The 27,859-nt window shown below is 48.5% G+C and overlaps 1 protein-coding gene across 5 annotated transcripts in view; it reads left to right on the top strand.

The window, feature by feature from the left end:
* The window catches only part of LOC144178374 (hemicentin-2-like), an 813,819-nt gene that overhangs the window by 68,713 nt on the left and 717,247 nt on the right, over nucleotides 1–27,859 (top strand). The window lies entirely within an intron of this gene.

Below are 27,859 nucleotides of genomic sequence, written 5' to 3'. Positions count from 1 at the left end.
ACAGAGTATTCGTAAGCAACGCTGCTTATTTATACCGTACTTCCAGCAGAGTATAAAGAAACTTGACCTTGTCTTGTCAGCTTTATTGCACGCAGACAAAATCTAAATAAATGTACTTCAGAAGATCAGTATTTCAGAAAATTTATTTCAGAAAATCGCAGTGACCTAAACTTATTCACTGGTCATCCCGACATGACCCCACTCATAAATGATAATTTCTACGTCCCGCCCATGCATATTTCTGCTGTTTAACCTGCGAACAACGGCTGATTGTTGTAAGGACAAATCTTTCAATGTGTTTATATTGCAGAATGTCTTATTTGTGCCTAACTTTCGTCGACAATCGAGCTATCGTTGATAATCGTTGATTTCGTTGACAATCGAGCTATGGTGGGGAGGCTATCCATGATTAAAGGTTATTGCCTTAGATAAGGGTTTAGCGAAGCATTTTGCCTAAATTTTCTTAACTAACTATACGGGTGACCTTTTTCTAGTGAAAACGAATAGGAGACCATGGCGCACGGCAAAAACCCTCGTTATATCACAGCCCAAATTTCTGTCTCGCGATTTTCCAGAAAGGAACACTTGAAAGCCCTAGAAAGTGCAATGGCTGTTATGTACTATATCATGTCCTATTTTTGGCTGCATTATGGGGCAGCCTCATCATTAACCTCAATTTTATCATCCCGGGCTTCCCCTCGTTAAGAACTCGTGGAAGGGGGGGGGGGGGAGGGGGGGCAGACCGCGATGGAGAAACTAACGTTGCGTTCGGCCGGCTAGAGTTCGTTCCCGCTATCGCAAACAAATCGCTGTTCTTCAAAACGATTCTTTTCCTTTTCATAAATATGCACTATCGCACACGCCTCCATTTGTCTGGAAAACGACCATGATTAAGGCTCTTGCACAAGACAACCGCTCGGTGTCCTGGCTATATCTCGAACAAGGCCACTTTCTTCTTCTTTTTTTTTTTCCTCTTCCCTTTTTCTCACTCGACTCTTTCTTATGAGCGTTGCCGGAGAGAAAACGAAAAGTGCGGAGAGAATGATCTTTGACCACGGCGCCCGTATTCCTGCTCGCTGACTTTCGAAATAAGAAAGGGGGCAGAGCGGGGCCTCAGACATTGCGAAGGGCGCCTCGGGGCGGGCTATTGTAATTTTCCGCCATCAAGCGATCCACCGCCGACCCTCCCTTCCCGGCGATGCAGCGATGCGCTCTAGGGGGGTAAATTACGGCGCGTCTCTCGATCGAAATCGTGGGCGGCATGGACGAACCTCGCGCGTATATATAACAAAGCGGCCCTTGCGTACTGCGGAGGCCGCGGGCGAGGGAGGCGGAGGGAAGAGCGACGACGTCGACGGCGACTCATTGTTCCAAAGGGCTCGCCGATATAGCGCGCGCTTTCCGGCAGGCTGCCGTAATTACGGCGACAATTAGGCGAGTCTTTGGTGACGCTGAGCACTCTGCGCGCCTGGTGAAACTCAGCACCGGGTAAGGCTTCGAGGACGGCAAAACTGGATCGATCCCGCGCTAAGGTAGACGCAAATGAAGCGGACCATCGAGTTTATGGCTCCGTCGTGGAAGTCCGACCATGCAGCCCTACAGAATTGAACCTGTCGGAAAGGGTAAAACCATACACATTTTTGATGTACCGTTTGTTTAAGTAGCTAAATGAGTCAGCAGCGACAAATACTGCTGCTCTCCAACACTTTTTATTTGGTTTGAAAGTTCCAACGTTCCGCGTGGCATGACCAACACATAAACGTGGTCAACATACATTTTAAACACATTTACTTAACGACAAGGCATAAATATTTTTTTGTACTTCGTAGTTCTGACCCGCCACTTCTTGAACACAGGAGAATACCCTTGGGAGTCGTTAAGGTTGAGTAGAGAAGTTATGCCTACACAATTTAGGCCTAAATTTAGCTCATAAAGTTTGTTTACATAACGATAAACTGGCGCAAAAAGAAGCTTAAGACATCAACTGCAGCGCTTGAGTGCTTCTGTAGATGAAGTTGAAATAACTTGGTTGCTGCGAACTATACACCGCAGATAACAAAAGCTGTGAACTGCGCGACCGATGTCACCACACAGAGAGAAGAACACAAAGACAGGCGCACACTTGCAACTAACTTTTGTTCCACGCAGAAACACAAAAATACAGACGTCATAGCAATGCGCACGCGCAGGAAAACCAACAAATCTACAACGACTTGAGGTAAATAGTGTCATTAGATAAGATGCAGAGTACCGTTACTGAGACACACAAATGAGCAACGGCGGCCATTTTTGGTGTTTATCAGTGTTTCCAGAATGTCGCTTCTGCGGCCTCACCGCTAACTTTGACGAGGTCATTTGTAAGCAACACTGCCGAAGACGTGGCAACACGGCACCTTCCGACACACTTCTGCAGCTGAAATGCTGCGAAGCACGTTATCATTGATTCGCGTTCGGAATGACGCGAGTCGTGCGCAGCCACAGAGCACGGAAGACGAGCTGAGACCACCACAGTTGACCGACAGAGAACGCATAAACAACAAAACGGCGGTGCCCATGAAACGTCGCAGTGTAAACAAGTGTCACGTGATTCGAACTGACCAGTGATCACGGCGGCGGCACGGAACAAAAGAAGAAAAGAGTGGCGATACTCTGTAACCTTATCTCGTGACACTAGTGGTGAGGATATTCACAAAAGCTCGTCGATAAACATCATCTTACTGTTGTGCAGACAGTTGACGTAACTCTGACACAGTCATTGCCTTTTTTCCTGATATGGTAAGCCTCGCGAATCTCTTTTGCTTGGTTATCATTGCACCTACACACTATCTTTACTTGCTTGAAGAGTGGCTTACATAGCGGCTTACTCGTGCACCTGAGGCAGTGATTAGGGGTATGTTCGCTTGCGTGGCTCATTTCAGTTCTTACAGCCAGGTGGCCTTTCTGATATCAGGAATTTCTACGGGTCCGCAGTTCGATCATATAACCAATAAAGATATTTAGAAGCTAGGTAATAAATTTGTTAGATAAAAAATGCAATAACATGCGACCGTTTGCCATTGTTTCAGCTCATCATTGATATCCCGGTCTTGGGAAATTTGAAAGTCACTGCAGAAGAATCACTAATGCGGGTATTTAAATGCGGAGGCGTCTTAGCCCGTTGAAGGGGTAGATGCGGTAAACATACGGGACACGACGCACACCGTGACCAATTTATCCGGCGACATAAGAAGTCTGGCGTGAGTCCCGAAGGCCCTGAACGTTTAGGGACGCCGTCAATCGTGGCGCTTGGTCCAATCTCAATTCCGCGGGCAAACATGTTTGCCCGAAAACTCCGCAAGCGTGCCGGATGCACACGCGTGTACTGACTTCGTGAGGGGGCTTTCAACCCCTCCACATTCGGCACAGCGCAGGACAAGAGAACGACCAAGCGCGCTCGCTTCGAGCACACCTGAACTTTGCAATTCAAGCGGGCAAGCAAGCGAGCCAACTCTGGTCCGTCTCCGGTAGGCACGGAGACGGGGCACATGCCGTCCAATGGATTGCTCCCGGCGAGTGAATTCAGCTTAATTTGCATAGTCGGTCAAAGTTTGGGAGACATTTCGACCTTTTGCGGCTCAAGTTAACCGTCTTTCAAGGTGCTTAGACTCCCTTTCTATGCGCTTAGAAGCCTTCAGTATGCTGCTCTCTCTTTCCAAGCATTTGACTCAGTAGCAGATTTAACGGCGCTTACTGCAAGAAGATGACATCGGACGAGACGGTAATCTGCGGAGAGACGTGAATGCTTAAATGTTAGCAATATTTGATATCTATTCACGTTATGTTATACTAACTTGAAGCCAGTGCCCGACGCCGAGAATTCCGAATGTGTTTCTTTAACATTGTTTGGAAATTCCTTTTGTGGCGGAGCAATGTTTTTCAATGTCGGGCCAACAATATTTCAGATGCCGAGATTTAGTCAGACATTTCTGCGCACAAGATAATCCCACTAACTCCCATTTAATCTTCATGGTGACTTTTATTCCATAACAATAATAGATGTTCCAGAAAGTGAAGTGAAGTGAAAGAGACTTTATTGATTGCCGGCAACAGACGTAATGTCTCCACTACGCCCGGACGTAGCCACTCGTCGAAGCAACACTTTCGCTACTCACTGCGGGGGTGGACACCCTTGTCCCCGAAGGGAGGCGTCGGCCCGCAGCTTTGTCTCCGATGCGGCCGTTCGAGAGCCGTAAGGACCTGCTGGACGGCAGAGAGTTGAATGTCCTTTTCGTAACTGCGTATAGCGTCTTGTAACCACGGCGGAAGGTCGGTCCTGGTTGAAGCTTCTTCTGGTCGCAATTCACAATCCCGTAATAAATGGGCGGCTGTTGCCCTGCAGTTATTTTACAACACACATTTGTCGTCCGTGTAGAGTTCTGGTTGGATATGCTTCATAATGACCGGGGTTATTATTGAATTTGTCTGTAGCTGTCTGAACGTGGACGCTTGTTCTCTAGCCAACTCGGGGGGAGGCGGTGCCAGCACCCTCCTGTTATTCCTGTAATATTTAGTGATACCTTGAGAGGTATCGTACCTATCCTTTGTCTCCGTCCTGGGAAGCGACCATTACATTCTCGAAATACGGGTCCCCGTGAACGAGAAGCCAATCAAGCTATACGTGCATCCACAAGCTAACAGATTGGGATCTGTACCAAACTCTGTTACCGGTGGATGAAGAGGACATTCAGGATATTGAGACTTGGACGAACAAGATCATGGATAGCGCCAATGCAGATACCAAGGGGATAGGGACCGAACCCAAAAAAGAGAAGATGGACAACCGCTTGGCACACATGTTGGAAGCGAAGCAATCCATCCGCAAGAGGTGGAAGCAACAACGACACAACAGGAAGCTAAGGCAAAAGGTCGCCGACCTCAACCGGGCAATCACAGATTCACAGTCAGCGTGTAGGAGCTACCTCCAAGGCCGCATCTCGTGCATCGCCATGAAGATCCTCGGCCAGAACCCTCCGAAGAAAAGGGTGTCGATTGTCTGGACACCAGCTCACGCTTCCCTCTGCGGTAATGTCTTTGCTCATGAGACTGCTCGAGGTCTAACCAGCCGAGCGCCGCGAGAAAGTTGGCTTGAGACAGCGATCCCTGTAACTTCATACCAGGAGGTGACCCAATTCTACAGGCTCACCAGGCTTATGCTACCCGCTGGCCACCCCTCCCTCAGCAAGGCAGAGGAGCGCTCCTGGCGTCCCCTCCAAACCAACACGTTCCCCCACCCGACCAAACTCCACTTATTCTGGCCAACAATATACTACTCACAGTGCCAATTCTGCAACGCGCCCTGCACCTTGTATCACATGGTGTGGGAGTGCCAGCTTAACCCCTCACGTTCCCCGATATCTAATCCCTCGATTGAGCAGTGGGAGGAAGTGCTGGCCAGCTCTAGCCTCGAAGAGCAGCTTCGGCTGATCCACCGGGCTGAGGCGGCTGGACGCTCCAACGGGGTCCTGAACTGAGGAAACCGCCCGCTTGACTCCTCTCATTAAATAAAGTTTATTCTCTCTCTCTCAACCGGGCCATCCAGAAACACTGCACCGCACTCTGCCGCCAACAGTGGACGGATGTATGTAGTGCGGTGGACGGTCAACTTCACACAGGGAAGACGTGGTCGTTACTACGCCACCTATTGGACGAGACCAAAACTAAATCCCACCAGTGCGACAACCTTAGCAGGGTCTTGAAGAAGTCAATGAGAGAGCTTGGTCAGGAGGAGACGTTCAAGCGGATCGGTGGTGACCTACCTACCTACCTAAGTACCTACCGGCCATCCCAGAGGAAAGACATCCCAGCTTCCAGGGACCCGCCAACGACGAGTTGTCCCAGAAAAAAAAATCACCCCCGGAAGTTCTCAGCTCCGTCTAAGTGAGAAAAAGTAAGGAAAATTACAATGAAATAAAATAGAACTTGTACTGGTCAAGCTGTTTCAAGTAGCAGCTTTTGGTGGGTGATCCATCCTTTGTAATGAAAGCGGAATGAATAATTGATTTGATTTGATTTGATTTAGTACTCCGGTTCTTGCTGAGCGGACATTGGTGGTGCTAAACAAAGCTACAAAGTGCAGCTTGGTGGAGTCTAGAGATCTGCAAGTCTTCGGTACAGTGAGAGATCGCCTATAGGTCAATCTACTTGACCTATATTCGAACGCTTTGCATGTGCGTGCAGGCGTACCTGTCTTCCTTAGTCTCTTGAATACGAAAAATTAGGTTACGGTAATTAACATTGTACTGTTATTGCTTACACTCTTGGAGCAGTACCATTCTCCTTAACGCCCAGCCTTGGAGAGAGGCCAATTGAAACCTTCAAACCACGAAATTTATTTTCACAGAAATAGCATTTGAACGCGCCATAGAAAATTACTAATTGTTGACTTAAAAGTAACAGAGGAATGCTAGGCCCGTAAGTCGGGTCGCGTAATCGATTAATCTGCATCAAGTGAAACCACGTGGGGTTTGTTAAAGTTGTTGCTAATTTTATGTTCACGCCGCTGTTTTTTAATTCCACGTCCGTCATGAATGGCGCTGCCGCGAAGGTGGAAGCGGAAACTGCCGCGGTCATCGCCTTGCCTTTAACGACCCGAAGCTACCGGGTCGTCGTGTGTACGGCGAAATTCTCTTTTCTTTTATGTGGCGCATTATGCAATCTAACTACTAATTGCGCGCTCGGGGCTTTGAGACGCACGTCTTTAAACTATATGCCATTTCGGTTCAACAAGTTGTGTCCACTCCTCGTTACTCCGTCCCATCTGTGTGTCTGTACGGTGCGCGGAGCTTTGCTCCCGATGTATCCGATCTTGTCTCGGCAAAAACAGCAGCCCAGCCCCTTCTTCTCCGCCTTTAATCGTTATCTTCAGCGTGCAAGACCATCCATTCCAGTAAGAGACTACCGCTCTCCCTATAATTGCCGTCCTCGCAAAACATCTTTGTGTCGAGTCTTCTTACCGTAGCTGTAGGTCCACCCTAACTTTCTTTTGTTTTGTTATTTCTTTCAATTTAAAGCCGTCGCCCTTTTATTTCTTTTTTGTCCTTGGCTTACACAGCTCGACTTCATTCCGCTCTTGAGTTCGCGACAGCCTTTTTGTTCGCCGATGCCTACAGCATGGCAGGATTTTCACTTCCCCCCTTCCAGGGATGGTCCCGCGCAGGATGCACGTCTGGGCCAATTTTCACCTCTCTGGTCGGCCTATCCTTGACTCGGGCCGTCGGAGTAATCAAAGTGTAATCTCGTTTGGGAAAATCCGGAGTCCTACTTTTCTTGTTGTATTTCTTCTTTCAGTTTGAACCGTTCGGTCGTTGGTAGCCAGTTGTTTCTTGCGTGTGTGTCTCATGCGCTGCTTTCTTTCGATTCTGCCGAAGCTCTTCTTTATTTAATCTTTTTTCTCCCCATTTGACCACATGGATGCATGGCCATACCCTCGCACATGCACACATTTTATTTTTTCAATATATCGCTGGCCTTTACGTGCTTCAAGGGGAAGAGTACCCGTCAGCGTGAGACACGTGGATTACGCTGTCTTTGCGAACGGACACGATTTTCGCAGGACACGCACTACCTCACACTGCGCACCCTATGCCGAGTGAAAATAAAGGCAGGCAGGCGGTGCATGTCCCGTAAGATTATTCTCCAGCTCAGGGGAGACTTCAAGCTTTGATTAATAAATGTTCTGGAAGGCCACCATGTGTTTTGACGAGGTACTAGTGCGGAGCCTCAACACAATTTTTTTTCTTTTAAGGATTAGGCATGCCGTAGCTCTTGGAAATGGGAGAACAGCGTCGCGTATTATGTAACTTCAGGGGGCCATGCCCAATTTACGTCCGGCAAGCTTGTCAACCGCGCAAACCTGCCTCAAGGCTAATTCCATTTATTTTGCTTCTGCAAAGCTCAAAGACTTGCCTTTTTTGTTCTTGCTGTTGTGACAGCAGTGACAAGTCTCTGACAGGAAACAAAAAAAGAACGCAAAGAAAACGGATTTACATTTACTTTGGCCTTCATGCAGCCGTTATGCTATCAATATTATTGCACGCTGAAGAATAAAGACCATGGGATCACCTGCTCCAAAATAAAGCCCGTAAATTGAAGATTTTTTTTGCATTTCGGTGAGTGTATAGTCGGAGAAACTGGAGGACATGTGTGAGAACGTGTTCAGGTGGCCTCTATTATTTATTCCACATTAAGAGAGAGCAACAGCTCTATGCGATTGCGTCACATAAGAGAGGTGACAAACTTGATTAATGCAAGTCTTCAGCCAGCAGCACACTCCTTTTGTAGCAGACGATCTATAAGGGCTAATTGAAAGAAAAAAAAAAGGCTCCATCCCGCCTGCGAAAGTGGATGTACAGCGCAGCTGTTGCAAACCACTACACGTGCCGATGGGGATATGGGTATGAAATGTTCCGTGTCTTGGCGGGCTTGTCGCTTGCACCCGGCTTCTCTGACGGCAAATGCTGGGTCCTGACGCATGCGCTCGGTGTCTTGGGCGACGGCTGCTGGGTCCTGCCTAGTTTGACGCATGCGCTAGCCCTGTAATGACGTCAACCCTCCTCCTGTTTCGAGAGCTGCTGCAAACTTATTTTTACAGAACACATGGGGGGCGGTGGGGGGATATCCATTGTTCACCGGCGTCTTATCACCCATCATGCAGTTTCGATGCTCGTTATCTGGCTTTTTGTTTACACGAATACTCAGCTATATATGCTGCATGCCTGATTAGCCTGACGCATGCGCTCGGCGTCTTGGGCGAGAACTTCTGGGCTTTTTTTGTTTACGACGCAAAATTTTCTGACCAACGATAGGCTTACAGCTTTGATATAAAACGTAGAACTTCAACACGTGATAGCACTGTACCGACACTCATAGTATAAGCATGAACGTACGATGACCATTCTGGCTGAAACAGTCTTTCTGGTCCTTTTGTCTGCTCGATCTGGCCGACTCGAATACTTGGAGTGACTCCCGAACTTCAGTGGCGGGGACACCGTGTTGTATACGGGCAGCTCCGCAGTTACAAATTATGATCGAGTATGAAACCCGTATCTGCGTGCCTTCCGAAGAGCATGAACAAGAACCAGCAAGGCCAGCAATGGCTTTGTGGCGCAGAATGATGGTAATAAGCAGAAGAAAAAAGAAACTTACGCTGCGTATTTATGTACACGCGTCACATCTACACGAGCGCCTCGTCCTTCTACTCAGCTGGGCATTGTGGCTTTTACCCAGATGCCGTAAAACCGAACGGCACAGCGTAGGGAGCCAAGGCTGTAAAACAAAACGAAACGCTCTACAGAACTTTCTGCAGTGAAACGCGTACGCCGAAGGCGAGAAAAAAGTATCGAACTCGTAGCCAAACGCTACACGATGAAAATACGTTGTGGGAGAAAGCGCCACCAGTTCGAATATATCGCCGGGCTCACCCCCGCACCCCGCTGAACAGGCCGTCGGGCAGCGCGCGTTTCTCCTCCGAGCCGAAAGAGAGGGAGGCTGTCCGTAAGAGACTGGCTCAGCTGGCAGTCTCATAGCGCATTTCGCTCGCCTACCCTTCGATTCCCCCCCTTTTCCCCCGCCGCCCATCGCCGCGGCCATCGCAGTCAGCACGAATACGAATATTATGCAGCTGCTTCCCGCTCCTATAAGAGACGGCACGGCCAGGAGAGAACGACACAAACCTCGCTCCTTTTGTTTTCCTTCCGGCTGTTCTGCGCTGGCGCTCGCATCGCCTTCGGGGCGTGCGTTTAAAAATCGCAAGGTTTTCAGAGCGCGTAAAAAGGCTCTCTCCTCGCCGCGCAGTTGGACGTAAAGAATGAGGAGACAAAACGTGCCGATAACGCTGTGGGACATTAGACGCGCGAAGAAAGTAAAATCGGCGATAAAACGAAAAGATGGGGGAAAGGAAGCGATGCGCGGACTGTCGCGAAGAAAACAGGAGATGCCGCGAGGGCGTGAAGAGGCGGGAACTGTGGGGGAATGTTTTATGTAGACTATTTGAACGGGAATTGCGGCAGCGGATGATTTAGAGTGGACTCCGGTATAGCGTTGCTTATTCCGAGTCGGCGCATGCCGGCTCCGGGGTGCGGGGAAGCAGTAAACGGAGGCAGGCGCAAGCAAAGACGCCCAAGCACGTATAAGGCCCTGCATACGCGGAAATGACCGCGAGCGAATGGGAGGGAAGAACAAACGAGCGGAAAGCGGGAGGCGGCGGGGAAAGGCGCGAAGGTGAGAGGAGCCTCGGCGGGGAGGCTCGTGACGTTTGCGAGCGGGAAGAGGAAGAGGATGGAGCGGAGTTGAAGGAAACGGCAAAATGCATCTCATTCAAAGCTTCCCCGGCGGCTAGCTGGACCCGGGCTGGATCCGGATGGAAGGCGTCCTTGGCGGTGGTTCCCCTTTCAATTGGCACACTCTGCTTGTGTTCGTGTTTCCTCTTCGGGGGCTTCGCCGGGTATTACCCCGAACGAAGAAACGGCTTCTCTCTGGCTTGCACTGCCTCCGGAGAATCAGCGCCCTGTGCGGAGAAGGGGAAGACGATGAACAAAAAAGAAAAAAGAGAAGGGTGCCCAAGATGACAAGGGCGAACCGACCAGGAATAAGCTCTAACAAACAAACCAGTCAGGCCCTCGCTGGGTTTGTTTTTACCGGCGCGTAGCACGCATGTGCCTTAGGTGAGGCGAGGCAGGGCGGGTTGAGAAGAGCGGGCTAATGGTTGCCGCGCTGGGGCTTTCGTTCTTCGGTATTCCAAGGAGAAAAAGTAGAAAAAAAAGCAAGGAACCCGTCCTTTCAGGCAGCGAAATCTCTAAGCTTCCTCTGTTGGATTAGCAAAAAAAAAAGAAAAAAAAGAACTTGAATTGATAGGAACCGTGAGGAGGCACTTGTTAAAAAAAAGTAAGCAGTTGGAAAAAGCCACGCTAGGGAAAATTTAAACGAGCAGGGCGCGTTTTTTTTTTCAAATCAGTGCAATCCAATTAAAAGCCTCAGCAGCACTTCTATATCCCCGCTTTTCTGGTGAAGGCGAAAAGCGAAAACACCCGTGTGTTTGAGATTTTGGCACACGCTTAAGATCCCCAAGTGGTCAAAATTAATTCGGAGCCCTTCACTACGGTCCGCCTCGTCGCCTGTGTACCGTCAGCGCATTAAACCTCATAATCAATCCTTCAACCAACTTTGAGACGACAGAATGATCATGTTCGTAATGACAATACGATGATTACCATGAGCCTATCTAGAAAATTCTTTATCGTAATCTACCTCGAAGAGAGAAGGATCTTTAATGCGACGGGCGATGCGAGCCTATCATTGTCCACTGCGGGACGAAGGCCTCTGCTATGTTCCTCAAACCACTCCTGTTCTGCTCAACCCGAGACCATGGCTTGCTGGAATTTTTTTTAGAATTTTTTCTCTCCGTAGAGTTAATTGCCCTCTCCTCTTGGTAGCTCTATTGCTCGGTAACTACTCTGTTACCATGACAATTCACTGGTTATCATTTCGCTGCGTATAGGAGGAGGAAAAACTTTATACGACTGAAGAGCTGGTAAGTGGAAGGGGACCCTCCCATTTAATTCCATTTAATTCCTGCCCTCTTATGTACACACTAAAAAAACACAGAAAAAAAATTCGAGGGCAAAACCCGCACCAACAAAGCTATCGCAGGTTTAAAACAATTCAAAATAAATAAAATAGGCACTAGGCCAAAAATACTTTTAGAAAAAAGCCGATTCGATGTTGATAAAAAGAGAAAAAAAAATCACACTCCACATCTAAAGGCGCTCCTGTCTACATCCACACTAAAATAATCATATACATCAGAGCTAATTTTTTAAAAATCTAACAATATGAAAGTGAAGATGCGAAAAAAGTTGAAGGGCGTTATAAAATGAGAACACACCAAAAATACATGCAACAAAACATTCCACTAACAATGTCATTACAGTGAGTTCCGGCACTATGCAAAATTTGTTGGTGCATCAATGACCCATTTCTCACCACATGCGGACCCATGGACACAACAATCACTCTAAAACGGATCAACCAGAAATAAACCAGCCAGAAGTGACACAAAACCACATGGCTCAAATAAACAGTACTCGGCCATAAAGTAGAGACTATCGTGCACTACACTTTGTACCGCCTTTCACATTGTACAGTCATTCACTTTAAACACACTTCACTGTGCTGCCGTGTCTGCATCACTGCAGACTCCCACTATCCCACTGCTCGTAAGTAGGACTGGGAATTGGTTTCAAGCCTGGGTTATTCTGGCACCCCCCCCCCCCCCCCGACCATATGATATAGAGTAGCGCGCTGGCCGCAGTAATTACACAGGGGGGTATAGAGTGTGGGTTCAATGGCGTGTAGTCTCGTGGGGTGTGGGAACGTGTTTGCTTGTAGACGGCGGAAGGTCACTTCTTGTCTTGGGGCAGCCGTGTTCGCCGCATATATGCCAAGCCCAAGTCCGCTCGTTTCTCTTAGCTCGATTTATATCTGCCACCCGAGTTTCTTTCCTGATCCAAGACCTTGAGTTCGTTTCCTGTCCCCAAGCGTCCACCCTATCATCTTTCCTTACATGGCTGGTCGGGCTGAATCAACTTTTAATTCCAGGTGTTTAGCCAGGTGTCAAGCTTCTGCTTCATAGGCCATCACCGGCACCACAAATTAGTTGCGTACCATTACTTTCATCTGAGTGGTAGCCTACCATTCATTACTCAAAAGTTCTGGCCGAGTGCACTCCAACCCACAGAAATCTTGGGATGAATTTCTTTCTGGTGGCTGAAATGAGCACTGACAACATGTCAGCGTCGTTACGTTGGTGCACTTCTTCAAGCATTTGATTACTTTATTGTGCTCAATGCCTCGCATCTTTTCTTTTCGCACGTGCTGTCGGGATAAACTGTTTTGAATGCCTACCATGCAATTGTGGTACGTGCATAGCCGGTCTTTTCGCCACGCTTCAAATGGTTCCAAGGCGCTTTCACAAGCTCGAGAGGAATGCAGGGCGTACGAGCGGGCCAAGTTTAGAAGCTGCTCGGGAAAAGAGTGTCAAATGTATTACGCACACAAAACAAACACTCCGCCCACTTGTCTATTTCTTCGACCTTGGTGGTGTTCCTTGTTTCAGCGCAACTTGATCCAATTCGAACTAGGAGGAAATGTCTCCAAGGAAGGATCGGCGCAGGTCACACAAAGCAACCTAAAGGCGAGGGCAAGAGAAGCGAATAGAACGGGAGAAGGCACTCGATATGGGCAGCCAAAATACGCCTGGCAAAAGAAGGTGAGTCAACAAGAGGCAGGCCAAAGAGAGGAAATAAGTTCGCGGAAGCACATACGAAGAAGCTCGCGCACAAACGGGACGCCTTTCGCGAGGCCCGGCCGGCAGCCAGCCAGCGCCCAGTGCTGAATTCGCACTAAAACATTTTGCTTGCGAGCGTAAGAATTCCCATTCGGTTTGCACGCCGTCATTCCTCTTCGCGAAGGGGCATGCGGGTTTTTATCATGTGTATATGATCACTGGATTGCCGGATTTCTCTGTATCTTTTACTTTTGTCTCACTTTCTATCTCTCCGTTTCTTTCTCCAGACCTGTTTTAAGGATAACCTTCGAATATTTTTTCGCTTTGTTATTAATATTTGTTTCCATCGAGCCTCTCGAGCGGAGCACGCAGGAAGCCGGTGTTGCGCCCCGGGCGCCTCTTTCTGGTGCGCCATTGAGACGGCTGGGCTGGCTGAAATGCGCGCCAGTTCGCGCGGGCGAAAACGTCGATGCCAAGCGCAGGTCGCTGAGCTGTGCTCTTCACGTTTCCTCCCCACTTTATTTGCTGCCCCTTTTTTCGCGCATGTGTGTGTGTGCGTGTGTACGCGCGCGCTTTGCACACACGCTTCCGTTGCATTCGGCCGGTGTCGGCAAAGGGACGAGATTGCTTCGAAGGCATTGACACCTTACGCCAGCCCGGGCAGCGCCAGCCCCCCCTCTTCCCCAGCCTCCGATGGCGTCCACGTGACGGCATTGAGACTAAACGGGCCTGACACGTATCAGAATGGCTGTCGTGAGCAAACATTGAAACCGCACTCGCGTTATTTCTTGTTTGTCGACGGTCAGGCAGGCAGGCAGGTTTGGGAGCGCGCGTTGGCTTCAGTGAGCACACATTTGAAGGGAGTTTAAAATATTGAGTTTAACGGGGATGCTGAGCGAACAACAAAAACGGCGGTGGGCTTTTGTTTTTCGGACGAATGCGCACGAGGAAGGAAGACAAAATTAAAACAAAAGATAAGTCCATATCGCTGGAATTTGTACTATCAGCTCTGGCGCTTTCTGGCTCTTCGCACACCTGATGCGTAGTATGCTTTGGCGAGAAATATAAGTAATAAAAAAAACTACGGGGACGCCTAAGCTTGCTCTTATAATGTGAGAATGCGTGAGCATCACCTCTGGCGGAGTTGTCGCCAGGTTATGTCGCTTAGTGCAGTGTTGCTAAGTTGGGAAGTTGGGTGAATAAATTGGTCGTTTGGGAGTGCTGGTACATACTTTAAATGATTTAGAAGTGGTACGGAGAAACAAGAGGCAAAAACATGATGAGGCACGCGGTGCGCTAGTGTGCCTTCGGTTCTTGTCCCTTGTTTCTCTGCAGCCCTTTTAAACTTTTCTGCTGAGCCTTCAGTGTCGATAACAGTATGATTCCGCGAAATATGCAAGACAAGAAATGGTCAGATTTCGACGTTTTCATTATCCCCATTTTTTAATGTAAAAGCAATAAATCGTTGATTGAGCGAGGAAGCCGACTTCCGGCGTCTAGGAGAGAAATGGCCCGTAAAGCCCCCATAGGTTGCGACGTGATAGAACAAACTCGCAGATGTGTCTTGGCCAACCCTTCGTTCAATGGGACACTCAGCAGCGTGGGTACGTGCCGCGTCTCGCCGCGCCGCGCCTCGCCTCCTGCCGCAACCTCACGTAGTGGCGCAGCAGTTGCCAGGGAGCTAAGGCGCTCTATGCGGCGCTGGGCGGCGCCCATTTTACTGGCGTATCCGCCCTGAAATTCGGCATTAATACTGGCGCAGTCACATCTCGTGTAACGGGCTTAGGTGTCCTCTGAGTTTTAACACGAAAGTGTTTTATTCCCGGATACACCAAGATTTCGCTTACGTCATAGTCGTCACGGAAGCGACGCCAGTACTACGAAGCAAGTAGCCTGTAAAGGGTGCGCCATTGCACACAGGGTTTTCTTGCGGGAAAGCAACCTTTAGTAATGAAGGGTTCGTTATACTTGGGGTTGTTCGTATTCGGGTTTTATATTTTAACACGAAAGTGTTTTATGCCGCGATACCCGAAGGTTTCACTGGCGTCATGTACGTCACGAAAATGACGCCAGTACACCTTTGCAGAAGCGACCCGCCAGCAGGACGTCGCTCGCCAAGCACACGCTCAAGACAGCCGCCGAACTGCAAATCATGCTCAGCTGCAGATTTTGCTGCACATTCCAATTTCGCGTTTTACTTATTCATATAACAGAGGAATCAACCACAGTTTTCTTTCTTCGCCATTTTTTCTTTGCGTGTTTTTCTTATCTTAGCCGTTGCCATAACTATAAGCCTTGTCAAGTAACCCGACTTTTTGCCCTTATCGATAGGTTACAGTGCCGGTTACAGGTTGCAGGTTTCATTGATTCCCGCTACAGAGATGATTTTCGTGTACCCAGAAAGCATCGCCGTGCTGTGCTGAGGGAGCGCTTAGAAACCAGCTACGAACAATACCCGAATGCGTCACTTCTCTATGAACGAAACAAAGCGCCACTGCCAAGCAGCGCAAATTTCGGGTGCGATGCAGGATTACGAGGGACCGCATACGCCCATCCAACCGTCACCGTCCTCACCCTAATTAATTCGACGCGCGTGTTCCGACGGCATCATAGGCGTTCCCAGCGTCTCCAGCGCGCCGGTTACCCAAGAGGCGACTTTCCACTCCCACTGCATCTCACCTCATTTCGCTGGCTGGGCTGTTTGTCGATCAAAAACCAATTAGCCATCCTTTCTCTAAAGCGCACGCCGACGGATTCCCTCCCCGACGTTGAGAAGCGTGCCTCGCGCCTGGAAGCGGCGGATAAAGAAAGCGCCGAGACAAAAACAGCGGATGAAGAGCCCGGAGCCGCTTTTGTTCTTGTCGCCGACACACTCCCCGCTCTTTTGTCTAATAAGCCCCAAAGCTCGGAGCCCGGCCTTTCCGCCTCTCCAACCACCCCTGTTCTCAATCCACTCCTTTTCCTCCTCGGGCATTCTTCTTCTTTTTAGTTTCTTCACGAGACTCCCCTGATTCCTTTTTTATTTTCTATTTACGCACTTAGCTGAAAATCACGGGCCACGAGGCGCGGCTTTTAAGGGAAATGCACGCGTGATTTTGTTCGTCTTAGGGCGTGCGCGGTTGCCTCTGTGCGCGCGGGAATGCACTACTATTTCGGTGGAGCGGTGAGCAAACCTTGGCGCGGCGTTGTCGCGGGAGAGCGAAGGGCTCTTCTGAAGCGTCGATTGGGCCGCCGGCTTCGTGGGGCCTTAATAAGACGACGTGCAGCCGAATAAGTGCCTCTTGTTTGCACAGCCCTGCAGTACTTTGGCGTTCCACGGGGTTGACTTTACTCCGGCGGTTTACGTCATCTGTGTTGGGAGTTGGAGGAGGAACAGTTACTAGAATTACGGTGAAACGAAAAAACAAAAAAAAAAAACGGAGTGAGCAAGAGGTTGGTGTGTAGAAGTAAACGGTTGTTGCGTGTGCGAATAAATGCACGAGAATAAGATAACGTATAAATCTTGCAGGCGAAATTCGGCAACGCCGCACAAGAGGCGAGAAAGTTATAGCAATGATTAGTGCCGTAGCGTCACAAAGGATGTGGCGAATCGTGTGTAATTGATTGATTGATTGTAGGGTTTAACGCGCCGACGCAACGCAGGCGATGAGGCGCGCCGTAGTGAAGGGCTCCGGATTAATTTTGACCACCTGGGGATCTTTAACGTGCGCCGAAATCTCGCACACACGGGCGTTTTTGCTTTTCGCCTCCATCAGAAAAGCGGCCGCCACGGCCGGGAATCGAACCCGCGACCTCGTGCTCAGCAGCGCAACGCCTTAGCCACTGAGCCACCGCGGCGGGTGCGAATCGTGTGTACAGCGCTAATGAAAGAAAAGAAATGCTGCCAGATAGAAAACATAGATGGATATTTAGGATATTCCGAAGAAAATATTGGAATTTAAAGCTCGCTTCTATCCACATATCTAGATCGCCGCCGCGGCAGCTACCGAATGCACATACATGCGTGTATGTATATAATACGTATTTATATTGTACAGTGGGTGTAGGTGCGGGTGTTGCGTGCACATGTTACTGCGTGTGTGTAAGAGAAATAGGCTGACCCTAGGAAGAATATAAGGGCAAATTAATCGAGACCATCTTGTGTCCGCAACACAACAGAAACTAATTATATAAATCAGGATGACTGAGTACCGAGTCAGAGAGACTGCGCTGAAACCGACCCCCTTTCCCCTAAAAGGAATAATGCTTTAATACAGCATCGTTTTGTAATCTGCAATAATAGCTTCCGGTGAAGCGAAGGCAAAATCGATTGTTTTTCTTTTCGTGTAGTTGCACCGCAGTAAAAAAAAGAACGCAGGTTCACTCGGCTGGGATTAAGAGAAATGCAAACACGGCCCCGCGAAATTATGCAAGGCCTGTTATGCCTTATCTCTCTAAATAGGCTCTGTTTTCTGCCTAACAGACCATGTATCGTTTGCAGTACAGATATTGCGTCATTTTGGAATAATTCTGATCGATTCAACCACTGTGTGTTGCAAGCTCGTGACGATATTCAGTTTTGACTATTTCTCGTGTTATCAAATTTTACATTTTTCTTTTTTGTGCTGCTAAAAATTGTTCTAGCGCAGAATAGTATCGGATACAAAAGCTCAAAAAATGTTCGCCACGGCTGCTCCAACTTATCTGGCTCAGCGAAAAAACGACGTGCCTGATGCCCAGATCAATAGGGTAGTAGCGAGTGGGAAAATCATGGCTGTGGCTACAAAAAGTGTCGTATTATATAAGGAACACCTTGTAATAAGACTTATATAACATAAGATAGCGGAAAAAATTGCTGATTCTTAAATAGGAAATGCCTTTATATAGACGGCCCCGCAGACGGAAAGGACGCATAAGGCTGACAAACCGCATGTTAATATTGTATCATTGCGTTCAGGTATTTATGTCCTTTAATCGAATTAGTGAAAATGGCCTCCGTCCTCTGTCTGCATGATCACAAAATAAGCTTAAAAAGACAGTTCTCGATGCATGACGAACAGCAGATAAATAATGGTCAACCAAGTGCAGTGGTTCGCGGTATTCCGCTTTAGGATGCCTAATAACGGTATTTGCTTCCTAAAACCCAGTCAAAAAGACGACAAGAAAAATTTCTCTAGTTTGTCGTATTGTCGCGTGTCATAATGTCGTCTCGTCGTATTCTTGTCCTGTCGTGATTCTGATTTTCTGCCGTGGGTCGTGTTCACGTCCTGATTCTGATGTTCTGTCGTGCGGAATTCCTGTCTTGTCGTGATGCTGATGTTCCATCATTAGTTGCACATGGTTTGAATGCTATTGCTCATTGTGAATAATAGCGTAAATGGCAGTTCTTTTGGGACCACAGGAATGTTTGTCGTTCAGAAAATTGACTTTGTCGTTACGACAGAAATGTGTGTCGTAACAACAGATGGCTTTGTCGTAACAACAGGACTTCCGTAGTGACAACAAAGTTCTTTATCGTACTACAGAAATTCTTGTTAGGTTTTTGCGGTATTCCTGTTGCGATTTTAGAATGGGAAACAGCAATGTTTTGGCGAAAACTTTAACTTTTCTACGTTAATAATTTTAAAATTTGGTATGCAGTTGCGATTGGTCCTTCATTTTTGTTGTTCTTATTGCTCGCGATAATGCTCAGCTATTTAATTATAACTTAACGGGACATTGGCCGTAAGCAAAAATATTATATGATCCACGTAAATTTGAAATAGTACAAAAGACCGCGAAGTAATATCGCAAGAAAGAAAATTATTCTGCTTATTCCAGATCGCACATGGTGAAAATGTGTTTCCAATAGAAACACCGAAGGTAGGGCCACCTAAATGCCCACTCTCAACGCCCTGCACCCTTCCAGGTCAAGCTGACTGCTCGCAGGAAAGCAGCCAAAAGATCAAAACGCCACCTGTGGGCCAAATAAAACCCCTCATTTTTCTCTCGAATGCACCTGAGTACAAGCCCCAGGGCAAGTGCCAAAGTTTTCCCCTGCAATAGAGATTCTCTTTCTCTCTCTACTGCTCTCCCGCTTGTCATAGCTTCGCTATTTGGAATGTCACATTGCCCAGCGCGACGAAAACAATTTTTGCTCATTGCTGTCGCTTTTATTTTCGATGTCAGCGAAAGAAACCAATGTTGTTTCGGGAGCACTCACGCAGCTCAACCGAAAATCCAAAGTAAGAGAGAGAGAGAGGGAGAGAGAGAGCAGCCAAAGCAACAACAAAACCTAAAAAAACTTCGTCGCAATATAGAATAGAATCTACGATATCCAGAGCCTGGGGAACGCGACCTACGTGGGAAATAAGTAGCGCAGGAAAAACGGAACCGAAGGCCGCCAGGAGAAGAGCCCCCCCTCAGAGATTCCAGGGCATTCTTCGGGTCGGCCTCATATGGCCGGCCATTATGGGCACGGGGGCATACCTCATAACTGCGATCACTGGGCCTGACATTTGCAATAAAATTCTCCACAAATGGCATGCGGTCCTTTGTATTTATGCGCGGGCACTTTCGCCGTCTTCGCACCGCTCTCTGGGCAATGTCTAAGGGATCCCGTGCGCGAGCTTCGTATGCGCGCGTGCGCACGCGCGCCTGCGTTCCGCCGGGCCAAGTGCCGCGCCGCCTTCCCATTCGTTCGTCCATGTCACCCGAGCGCTGGCGCACACAGATAACCGGCAGCCCGAGTGAGAGAGGAAAGGCACGAAGACAGGAACAAATACGGCCTAGAAAAGCAATGAATATGGTGAATGCGGAGAAAAAAAAAAAAGAAAATAAACACGTTTTCATAGCACGATGAAATTGGTAGGGACCCTTTTCAAAGGCTCCTATTGTCTGGCGCTGTCTCGTTCTTTTGCCTTTTTTTTTTCTCCTCCTTCGCTATTTTGCGTTCGCATTTGGCTGCGCCTTCTTGGGCTGTTATTGCATTTCTTACTTCATTTTAATTCGATTTGGCTCTCGGGGGTCTCCCAAGAAAGGCGTCGAACAATTTATTCATGTTCTGTGGAAGATAGGCAGTGCGCACTGCGGCGCGTCGCGCAGGAACGATCCTTATTCGTATATGCAACGATGCCGCTATCGCACGCGTGAAAAGCGCACATATAACGGCGGGGGCACTAGCTTGTTCCGAAGAGAAACAAACTGGCTTTATGATTTCCCAGCTATCGACTCACGGGCGTCTTCGTTTCTGGCGGTTTAGTCGAAAAGCTGAACGTTAGTGCACCGGCCCTTGGGGCCAGATTGGATTCGCACTTAGCTCAGCCGATCAGATGTTGAGTGATCTTATTCAGCTTGAGCAGGCGTAGTTTTGTACTAACTGAAAAGCCATAAAACAAGGCTGCCCAATATTTTTTTTTTTTTTGCTAATGGAAGTAACTGCGGCACTCAAAAATTTCAGCCTTCTACTTTTTTCTGTCGGAATTGGCTTGTAGAGACTGGATAGTGACTTGTTTATGAAAAAGTTGCAGAGGAACCGTAGGCCTATTTTTTGTGGTGTGAGCTATAACGCGAAAGCGTGCGAGTGAGTGAACTTGCGTAGCGCTAAAAGTGGCACCACTCCTATCATACGATGTGTTTCTATACCACGGGTTCAAGCTTCACGCCCCATAGGCCTGCTTGCGCCATCTATTCAATCAACCGCGAGGCAGCGCCCAACCACAGGCACAGCGCCGCTTTTCTATAGGCACGTTGCAATGGACAGATGCCGCTGTGAGCGTAGTACTTTTCCTACTAAAGTTGTCTGTAGCGCACGCTTGGGGGTCGGAAAGGAGTGGCGATTCCTCGACCCGTTATCACCCACTGCTTGCAGCATGCCGTGCCAACAATCTATGGCGTTGACACTGAGGCACGGTGTAAAGAAAGACGGCCGTGATGAATGCATCGGTTCCTCCCTGCCATTTGTATTTTCTGCAATCTGACTGGAATATCAACAGCTAACGTATTTTAGTGTGCACCACTTAAACTGTTCGTTCTTCTCGGCCTTGTTATCATGACGTTACCTTAGATGCCTTCTTTGTGTGGGCGCCCATGGGTGACTCGTGATAAACCCGGCTGTTGCCGTCTAGGACAGTGCGCCGACACTTACGTAATATGAATTCTACGGGGCCCGTGATATGCGTGGCATCTTTCCTACAAGAAATGACCCCCCGAACCACCAAGATATAGAAAACGGCGCTGCAGCTTGCGAGGCAAACATCAGCGCAACGTGCCTATACCTCAGGTTGACACTAGAGGCTCGTTTTTATGTGTTTTATTTCCGAGGCACACGCCAAGAAAGCGCGTGGGAAGAGCGCTTCTTTTCTTGGTATTTCAGGTGGGAAGTACTGGTCCCTGCGGTAGATTTGTGCCCCTGCCTCGACGAACATATTTTAGAAAGCTTCATGGAAGCGGGTAACGGATGGAAACCCCGTAAACAAAAACAGTTCTTTTCTGCTTTGTACTCAACTAATACAACTTGCTACTTCTTGTATGTGCTCCGACTCTCCTCGTCAGGACCAAAATACGCCTTCAGCACTTCTCAGTAAGCGGTGCAGGCAAACGTGCCGAATTGCGGGCTTCTGACAATACACGAACGGTGTCAATTGTGCCTGCTCGCACACTGAGGCGTGAAAAATTGTCTCCAACTCGACTTATTTCGCGTGGCCACCAAAGCGGGTGTTTTTGTGTCCGCGTGGACGGATGCTGGCGCGCTGCGAAAGAGCAGGGATGGCCACAACCGGCGCAACGTCCAAGACAACTGACGCCGGCCCCCGCACCGCACGTATTTCGCCGCGCAACGGCCACCGGTGCTATGCGGGCATCCAGGAATTCCAAGGCCGTTGTCCCTTCGGAGACAATGCCGAGACACGGATGAGCGAGCGCACCTGCGCGCCTGTGGCAGACATCGGCCGCATTGCTCCGCCTTCATTATCCGCCCGGGGCTTTGGCACGGCCGCTAGCCGGACAGTTCTTCGCTGCTGCGCCGGTGTGAATGCAAATAGGCTTGGGGAAAGAGCGTATGAGATGCTGTGCCGGGACGGACCGTATACATGCGCAGTTTGGCGGCGTCGGAGTGTTTAATGGTTGTGCGCCGCATGGAAGAATTACCTTTAACAAATCGAGCGTCTTTCGTAACAGCAAACGGATGCCCAGTGCCGCTAATTAGGTTCCGTAACGACGGAGGAGAGTGCTATATGAACGCACTGTGTTGGGATGTAATATGTTACACGCCGGACTCCAACGAAAAACGCGCTCCGTCGTCTGTCCGCGCGTGCGCCAGATGCTCCGTTATTATCACCGGCACCCCCTAATTGTGGTGACTATACTGGGGAATAAGTTAAGAACGGCAATAGCTCACATACGGTATCACTCCGCCTAAGCGATGGACCCCGACGTCAAAAGGCGCGCGCGTTTGAAAGGCGATTGCTGTGAATGCGTGATACCGTCTCCCTTTCCTCACGTAGTTTGTTTGTCGTCGCTGGAGTAGTTTAAAAGCAAATTAAGTCCGTCAAATTATGGAAACGGCTCGTGCAATGCTAAAATATTCCCAGTAACGCACTACTTGCGCCTCGCGAAGTAACATCCGTCTGTGGAGATGAGGCACAGCGATAACTTCCTGGCGGCTAATAAATATTAGCGGCCAGGAAGCCACTGACCTCGGGTTAAATTTCAGTGCATAAAAATCAGGAATAATGGTTTTCAATGACGCTACCACCGACGTAGTGTCTATCCAGCAAGGCGAATTACCTAGAGTGCAGGAATATAAATATTTGGGAGTGTGGATAAACAAAGGGGATAACTACCTAAGTACTCACGAGGGGCAACTTAAGGTTAAGGGAAAGCGAAACGCAGCTATAATGAAGCATATAGCTCTGGGGGGGTATAACAAATATGAAGTAGTAAGAGGAATGTGGAAAGGAGTAATGGTTCCGGGTCTCACGTTTGCGAATGCTGTACTCTGCTTAAAATCAGACCTTCTCTCAGGCCTTGAAGCAAACCAGAGAACGGTAGGACGTTCGGCCTTAGGCGCGCTTGGAAAAACAACTAACGAAGCAGTTCAGGGAGATATGGGCTGGGCGTCGTTTGAAGTTAGAGAAGCTCGGAGTAAAATATGCTTTGAGATGAGGTTGAGGGCAATGGATCAACGAAGGTGGGCAGCTAAGATTTTCAGGTACCTATACTTGAAAAGCGTGGACACGCAGTGGTTAAGGAAGACTAGACGGCTAACGAGGAAATACGGAAAGAACAGTGGAGAATCCAAAACAGCCAAGGTAACGAAAAAAGAGGCAAGGCAGATTGAAACGAATAAATGGAGGGAAAAAATGGAAGCTAAAACGTCGTTAGAGATGTACAGGGCTGACAAAATTAACATCAGAAAGGAAAATTTCTACGATAATTCCCAGGACAGTGCTTTGCTTTTTTGAGGCTAGAGCAGGTTACCTGCGAACTAAGAGTTTTGGGGGGGAGTATTCACAAAATGATGGGGTATGCGTGGTCTGCGGAAAAGAAACAGAAACTATGCGGCACATAGTGTTAGAATGTGAGGGTATCCATCCAAATCTACATGAAGGGAATATTGGGCTTCCAGAAGCCCTAGGATTTAAGGGTATCACAGAGGAAGTTAACTTCAAGGCTGTCGAGGGGACGAAAAGAAGATTAGAATGCTGGTGGACGAAAAGCAGAGAGGGGAATATTGCCTAGGACAGTTACCACCTGTAACAGGGAAAATAAAGTATTTCGGGCCTAATAAACTTTAGTGCCTGCCCTAAGCAGCGCTAGTATTAAACCAAGAGTGTAAAACATGGTTATATTAGTCCTTTTTGGTAAGATGACATGTCATCACCCCGCTTCAAAGGGGAAACCAATAGCAATCATCATCATCAATCATCATTGCCATTCTTAAGTTGCACCCTAGTATAGCCGAACGATGAATGTGGTCCCTTCGCTCGCGCGGAGCAGTGGCCGTGGATGAGTAGAGTAGGCGGGGATGACGATGCGCCGAATATTGTCTCTCGTCAGGAGCAATACTGGTGTAACATCCACTCCGAACATAGCTCACTCACCTGCAATCATGTCCTACTTTCTTACAAATTTGCGTGAGAAAGAGATTAATGGGGATGTTTCTTTTGCGTGCTGTTGAGGCAAATTTTTATCATGAGAAACGCGTGAGACGTTGGTGAGCTCTGGGTTTCCCGACAGGCACGCACGTTGCTGTACTGGCGTTGCCGCATGACATCAGAGCAGGCCAAAATCACAGAAGGTTTCGTACATGGGTGGTCGACATTACTGTAACATTTCCCCCAAAAAATTCGTAGTATGTGCAACGTGGGAGTCTGTGGTCTGTTCCGGGCGAGAAGTTTGGTAATTTTACCGCTCCTAATGCACTTGCTTCAGGTTGAGCAAGTTTGACGACGCAATTGAGGCCGAAATGTTGCCGAAAATTGCGTTTCCTACAACGTGCGTGCGCATTTTCTGCCCCACTGTTTTGTTTTTCTATGATTGCCAAATATTCCAAGCTTGCTCAAACAAAGTCATCCAAAAAATTCTGGTAGCACATGGAATGTTCCACCCGTGCTCATGAGTAATGTTTGTCGCACGAGGGCAGTCACAATAGTTTGCATTCCTGTATATTCCCTAGTCTTCAAAATTGCCCGTTGACTTCTTATCCTTATTTACTCATGTTTATTCATGCATCCCAAACATATTTTATGTTTTGTATTTTCTGCTCTCCTACACAGTCCTGATGTATCCGGTTCTCTTCAGCTGTTTTTAATTTATTCCCTTTGTGAGGGGACTAGCCTTTGTAGACATGTAAATATGGTCTCATCAAAGTTATCGCCGAAGACAGTCAATGACCTGCTATCGCTCATCAAGCGTTGGAGCATGCATACGAACTGCTGAAATCAGGTCCATATTTTTAACAATAAGTTTCTCCCTATAATCGTTTTCGTGTAGCATATTAGTTTCCAAGGACAGTAAAAATCGAAGCCCCTTTCTTAAGATTAAGATTGTTAAAACGGGAAGCTTTCTACCGTACAGCCTGAATGAAAGCCCAAAATCCAAACTGCTTCGAACGTGTAGGAATGGTGCAGTCGGATAGACGCCGACTTCAGAACGCAAGGGATCCAAGCGTTTTTCATTTCTTGAGGCACTTGACGCGCCTTCGCTCATCCGCATCATCGGTTTGTGAAACCCATTGTGTAAAGTTGGCTTTGCTGCAGTGCCTTTTACCCGGACGAACGACGCTATCAGTGAGGCATATAGAAAGCTTCGCTTTAAAAAATTGTCTCGACGTCGCAACGCTCAACTTTAGACGTCTACCGCATCTCTACCGCAAAGTGTCATCCCGGCTGCCGACGTAGTTTTTGTTAGCCAGCTCAGCGAGCTAGCCGCCGGTGAGGGTTTACGCCTGGGTGAAAGTTTCAGCTTGCGGGCTGCGCCCGTGCACCCTTCTGACGTGCGGTAATTTTCGCGGAGCCGCGTACGAAAGTGAAAGGCGTAATGTGGTGAGAAGTTGAGGAAGTCTAGGCCGGGACGACGTTGCACGGCCCCCGCAGACAGCAGCGCAAGGCGTCTCTCGCACCCCACCTCCTCGTTAAGTACTATGATTATTTCGAGATCTGCGGTGACGCGACCAGGCTTTTCTCTTCCTTTTTTTAGCGGAGCGTGATGAGTGGGATTGCGTCTACAGGAGGGGTTTTTTTCGTTCATACTCACGCGCGTAATCTGGTTTTTCTCGCCAGTCGCGTTCTTCCGATTGATATCTCTATGAATGGGAGGGGACTCGGCGCGTATATAGGAGAATTGTACGCGAAAAATTTCGCAATACAACGTATGGTGTTCAAGGCCATTGTGGTCCCACAACAAATGAACAAACAAGCAGACAGGCGAAGGATGGGCGGACAGAGGGAAAAAATGAACAAAAAACAAACAAACAAACTGGTGCACTATGCGGCACCTCCACCGTGAGGTTTCCATCCCCATAGACAATCTGAACTGTATTTAAGTTTTTAAATGTCAAGTTGAATTTCTTCAAATTTTAGTCAGTGATTCTTCGTCTCGTTTCCAAAATTTCTGGCTGACAGATGAGGATTTTCATTTTGCGCGCATAACTGAGGAGTGAAGGAAGAAGGAAAGGAACGGTAAGCTCCCGGATGCCTGGTTTTCAGGGCAGTGCTTATACGCTTAGCAAAACATAGGGTGCTCGCGTAGAAGGAAAAGCTTCACGCATCCAGACGTATCTTAAGTTTCGGCTTATGCCTACCTGAGCTCGCTCTGAGTGAAATAACAGGGCGGTTCGGAAAGCAGCCTCAATTAAGAATGTTTATTCTCTCTCTCTCTCTGTATCTCTCTCTCTTTCTCTATGAAGTCGATATTTGTACTCCTGGTTAGAAAGACCAATGAACAGAAATACCAACTAAAACAAAAGAAAAGTTATTTCGCAGGTAATCTGCGGGTAAGTGAAATTGCCCTGCTTGCTTATGTACTCTGCTTGAGTTACACCTGTTGCTCACAAATTTAAATTAAATGCGGCAGTTTGCATGGACATGTGGTACGTTTAGCGTATTTGCGGTCAAGGCTAAAGTTTTTTTTTTTATTCGCTAAAGATGAGCTAATTGTGTTGGTAGTGGGGTTGGGATTCGTGTGGTGGCCTGCTGAAAAATCGCTGTCTATGGCAACTGGAATTCTTGTCCATTAACACCGTCCTCTGGACGCGAAATGAAGGACCTCGTGGGCACCGGTGGACTTACGGGCGTTGAAAATTACTTTCGAGTTCACATAGAGGTTCCGTTAGTATAATGCTCGGCACAAAAGGTACGCTCCCTACACTTTTCCGAAATATCACCGAAAGGCTTCGGCAACTCCAAAACATAGATAAGCATGAAAAACCGGCACGTTTCTTCAGGCATGCTAACCGCTTTTCGGCGCGAGTGAAATTTCACCAGCCGGGCTCGCTGCGCTCGAGTCAGTCGAGTGTGCCACGCCACGGGTTCGCGCTGCAGATCGGCCGCTCGGCGCAGCCAGCGGCGCCGTGTTTCGGGCGGGTAGCGAGAGCAGCGGCCACCAACCGACTTCTTCTGGCCGACGGGTAATTAGTTTTTTCACCGGCTTCCGGCGCACGCCTGAGCGCTCACGACGCTCGCCAGAGACGCGTCACACCGGCCGGCCCCTGGCTGCCAGGCGGCCACGGGACGCCGCGAGCTGCAGTCCCTCCTTGCCCACGAAGGAATCGCGGATTTGAGTCACCTTCGAAATAACAGGTGGCAGGTAGGATCCTCGTTAACATTCGGGATATTCCTGCATGTTTGAGTATTGGCTGCTGAAGCCTGTCCGCTGCGATGTTTTCTGGCCTCCTGTCACCGATGAGGTGACAGCCGGCTTTCCGTTGGTCCTGCAGCACTAAGGCCTGCAGGACCGCCTAGAATGCCGTCAGCGTTCCCAGCATTCGCTCACTTAAGGTGCTCTTACACTCTTGCGTGCCGCGCCAGGCTAGAGGCAACGCACGTTGGGAACACGTAGAAAGCAAGCAGCGACAAATGA

Source organism: Haemaphysalis longicornis, unplaced genomic scaffold (genome assembly GCF_048455015.1).
Source record: "Haemaphysalis longicornis isolate Haplotype H1 unplaced genomic scaffold, Haemaphysalis longicornis Haplotype H1 scaffold_4, whole genome shotgun sequence".
Taxonomy (NCBI): Eukaryota; Metazoa; Arthropoda; class Arachnida; order Ixodida; family Ixodidae; genus Haemaphysalis; species Haemaphysalis longicornis.
Note: the sequence above shows the minus strand (reverse complement) of the source record. Positions and strands in the feature narration are given on the sequence as shown.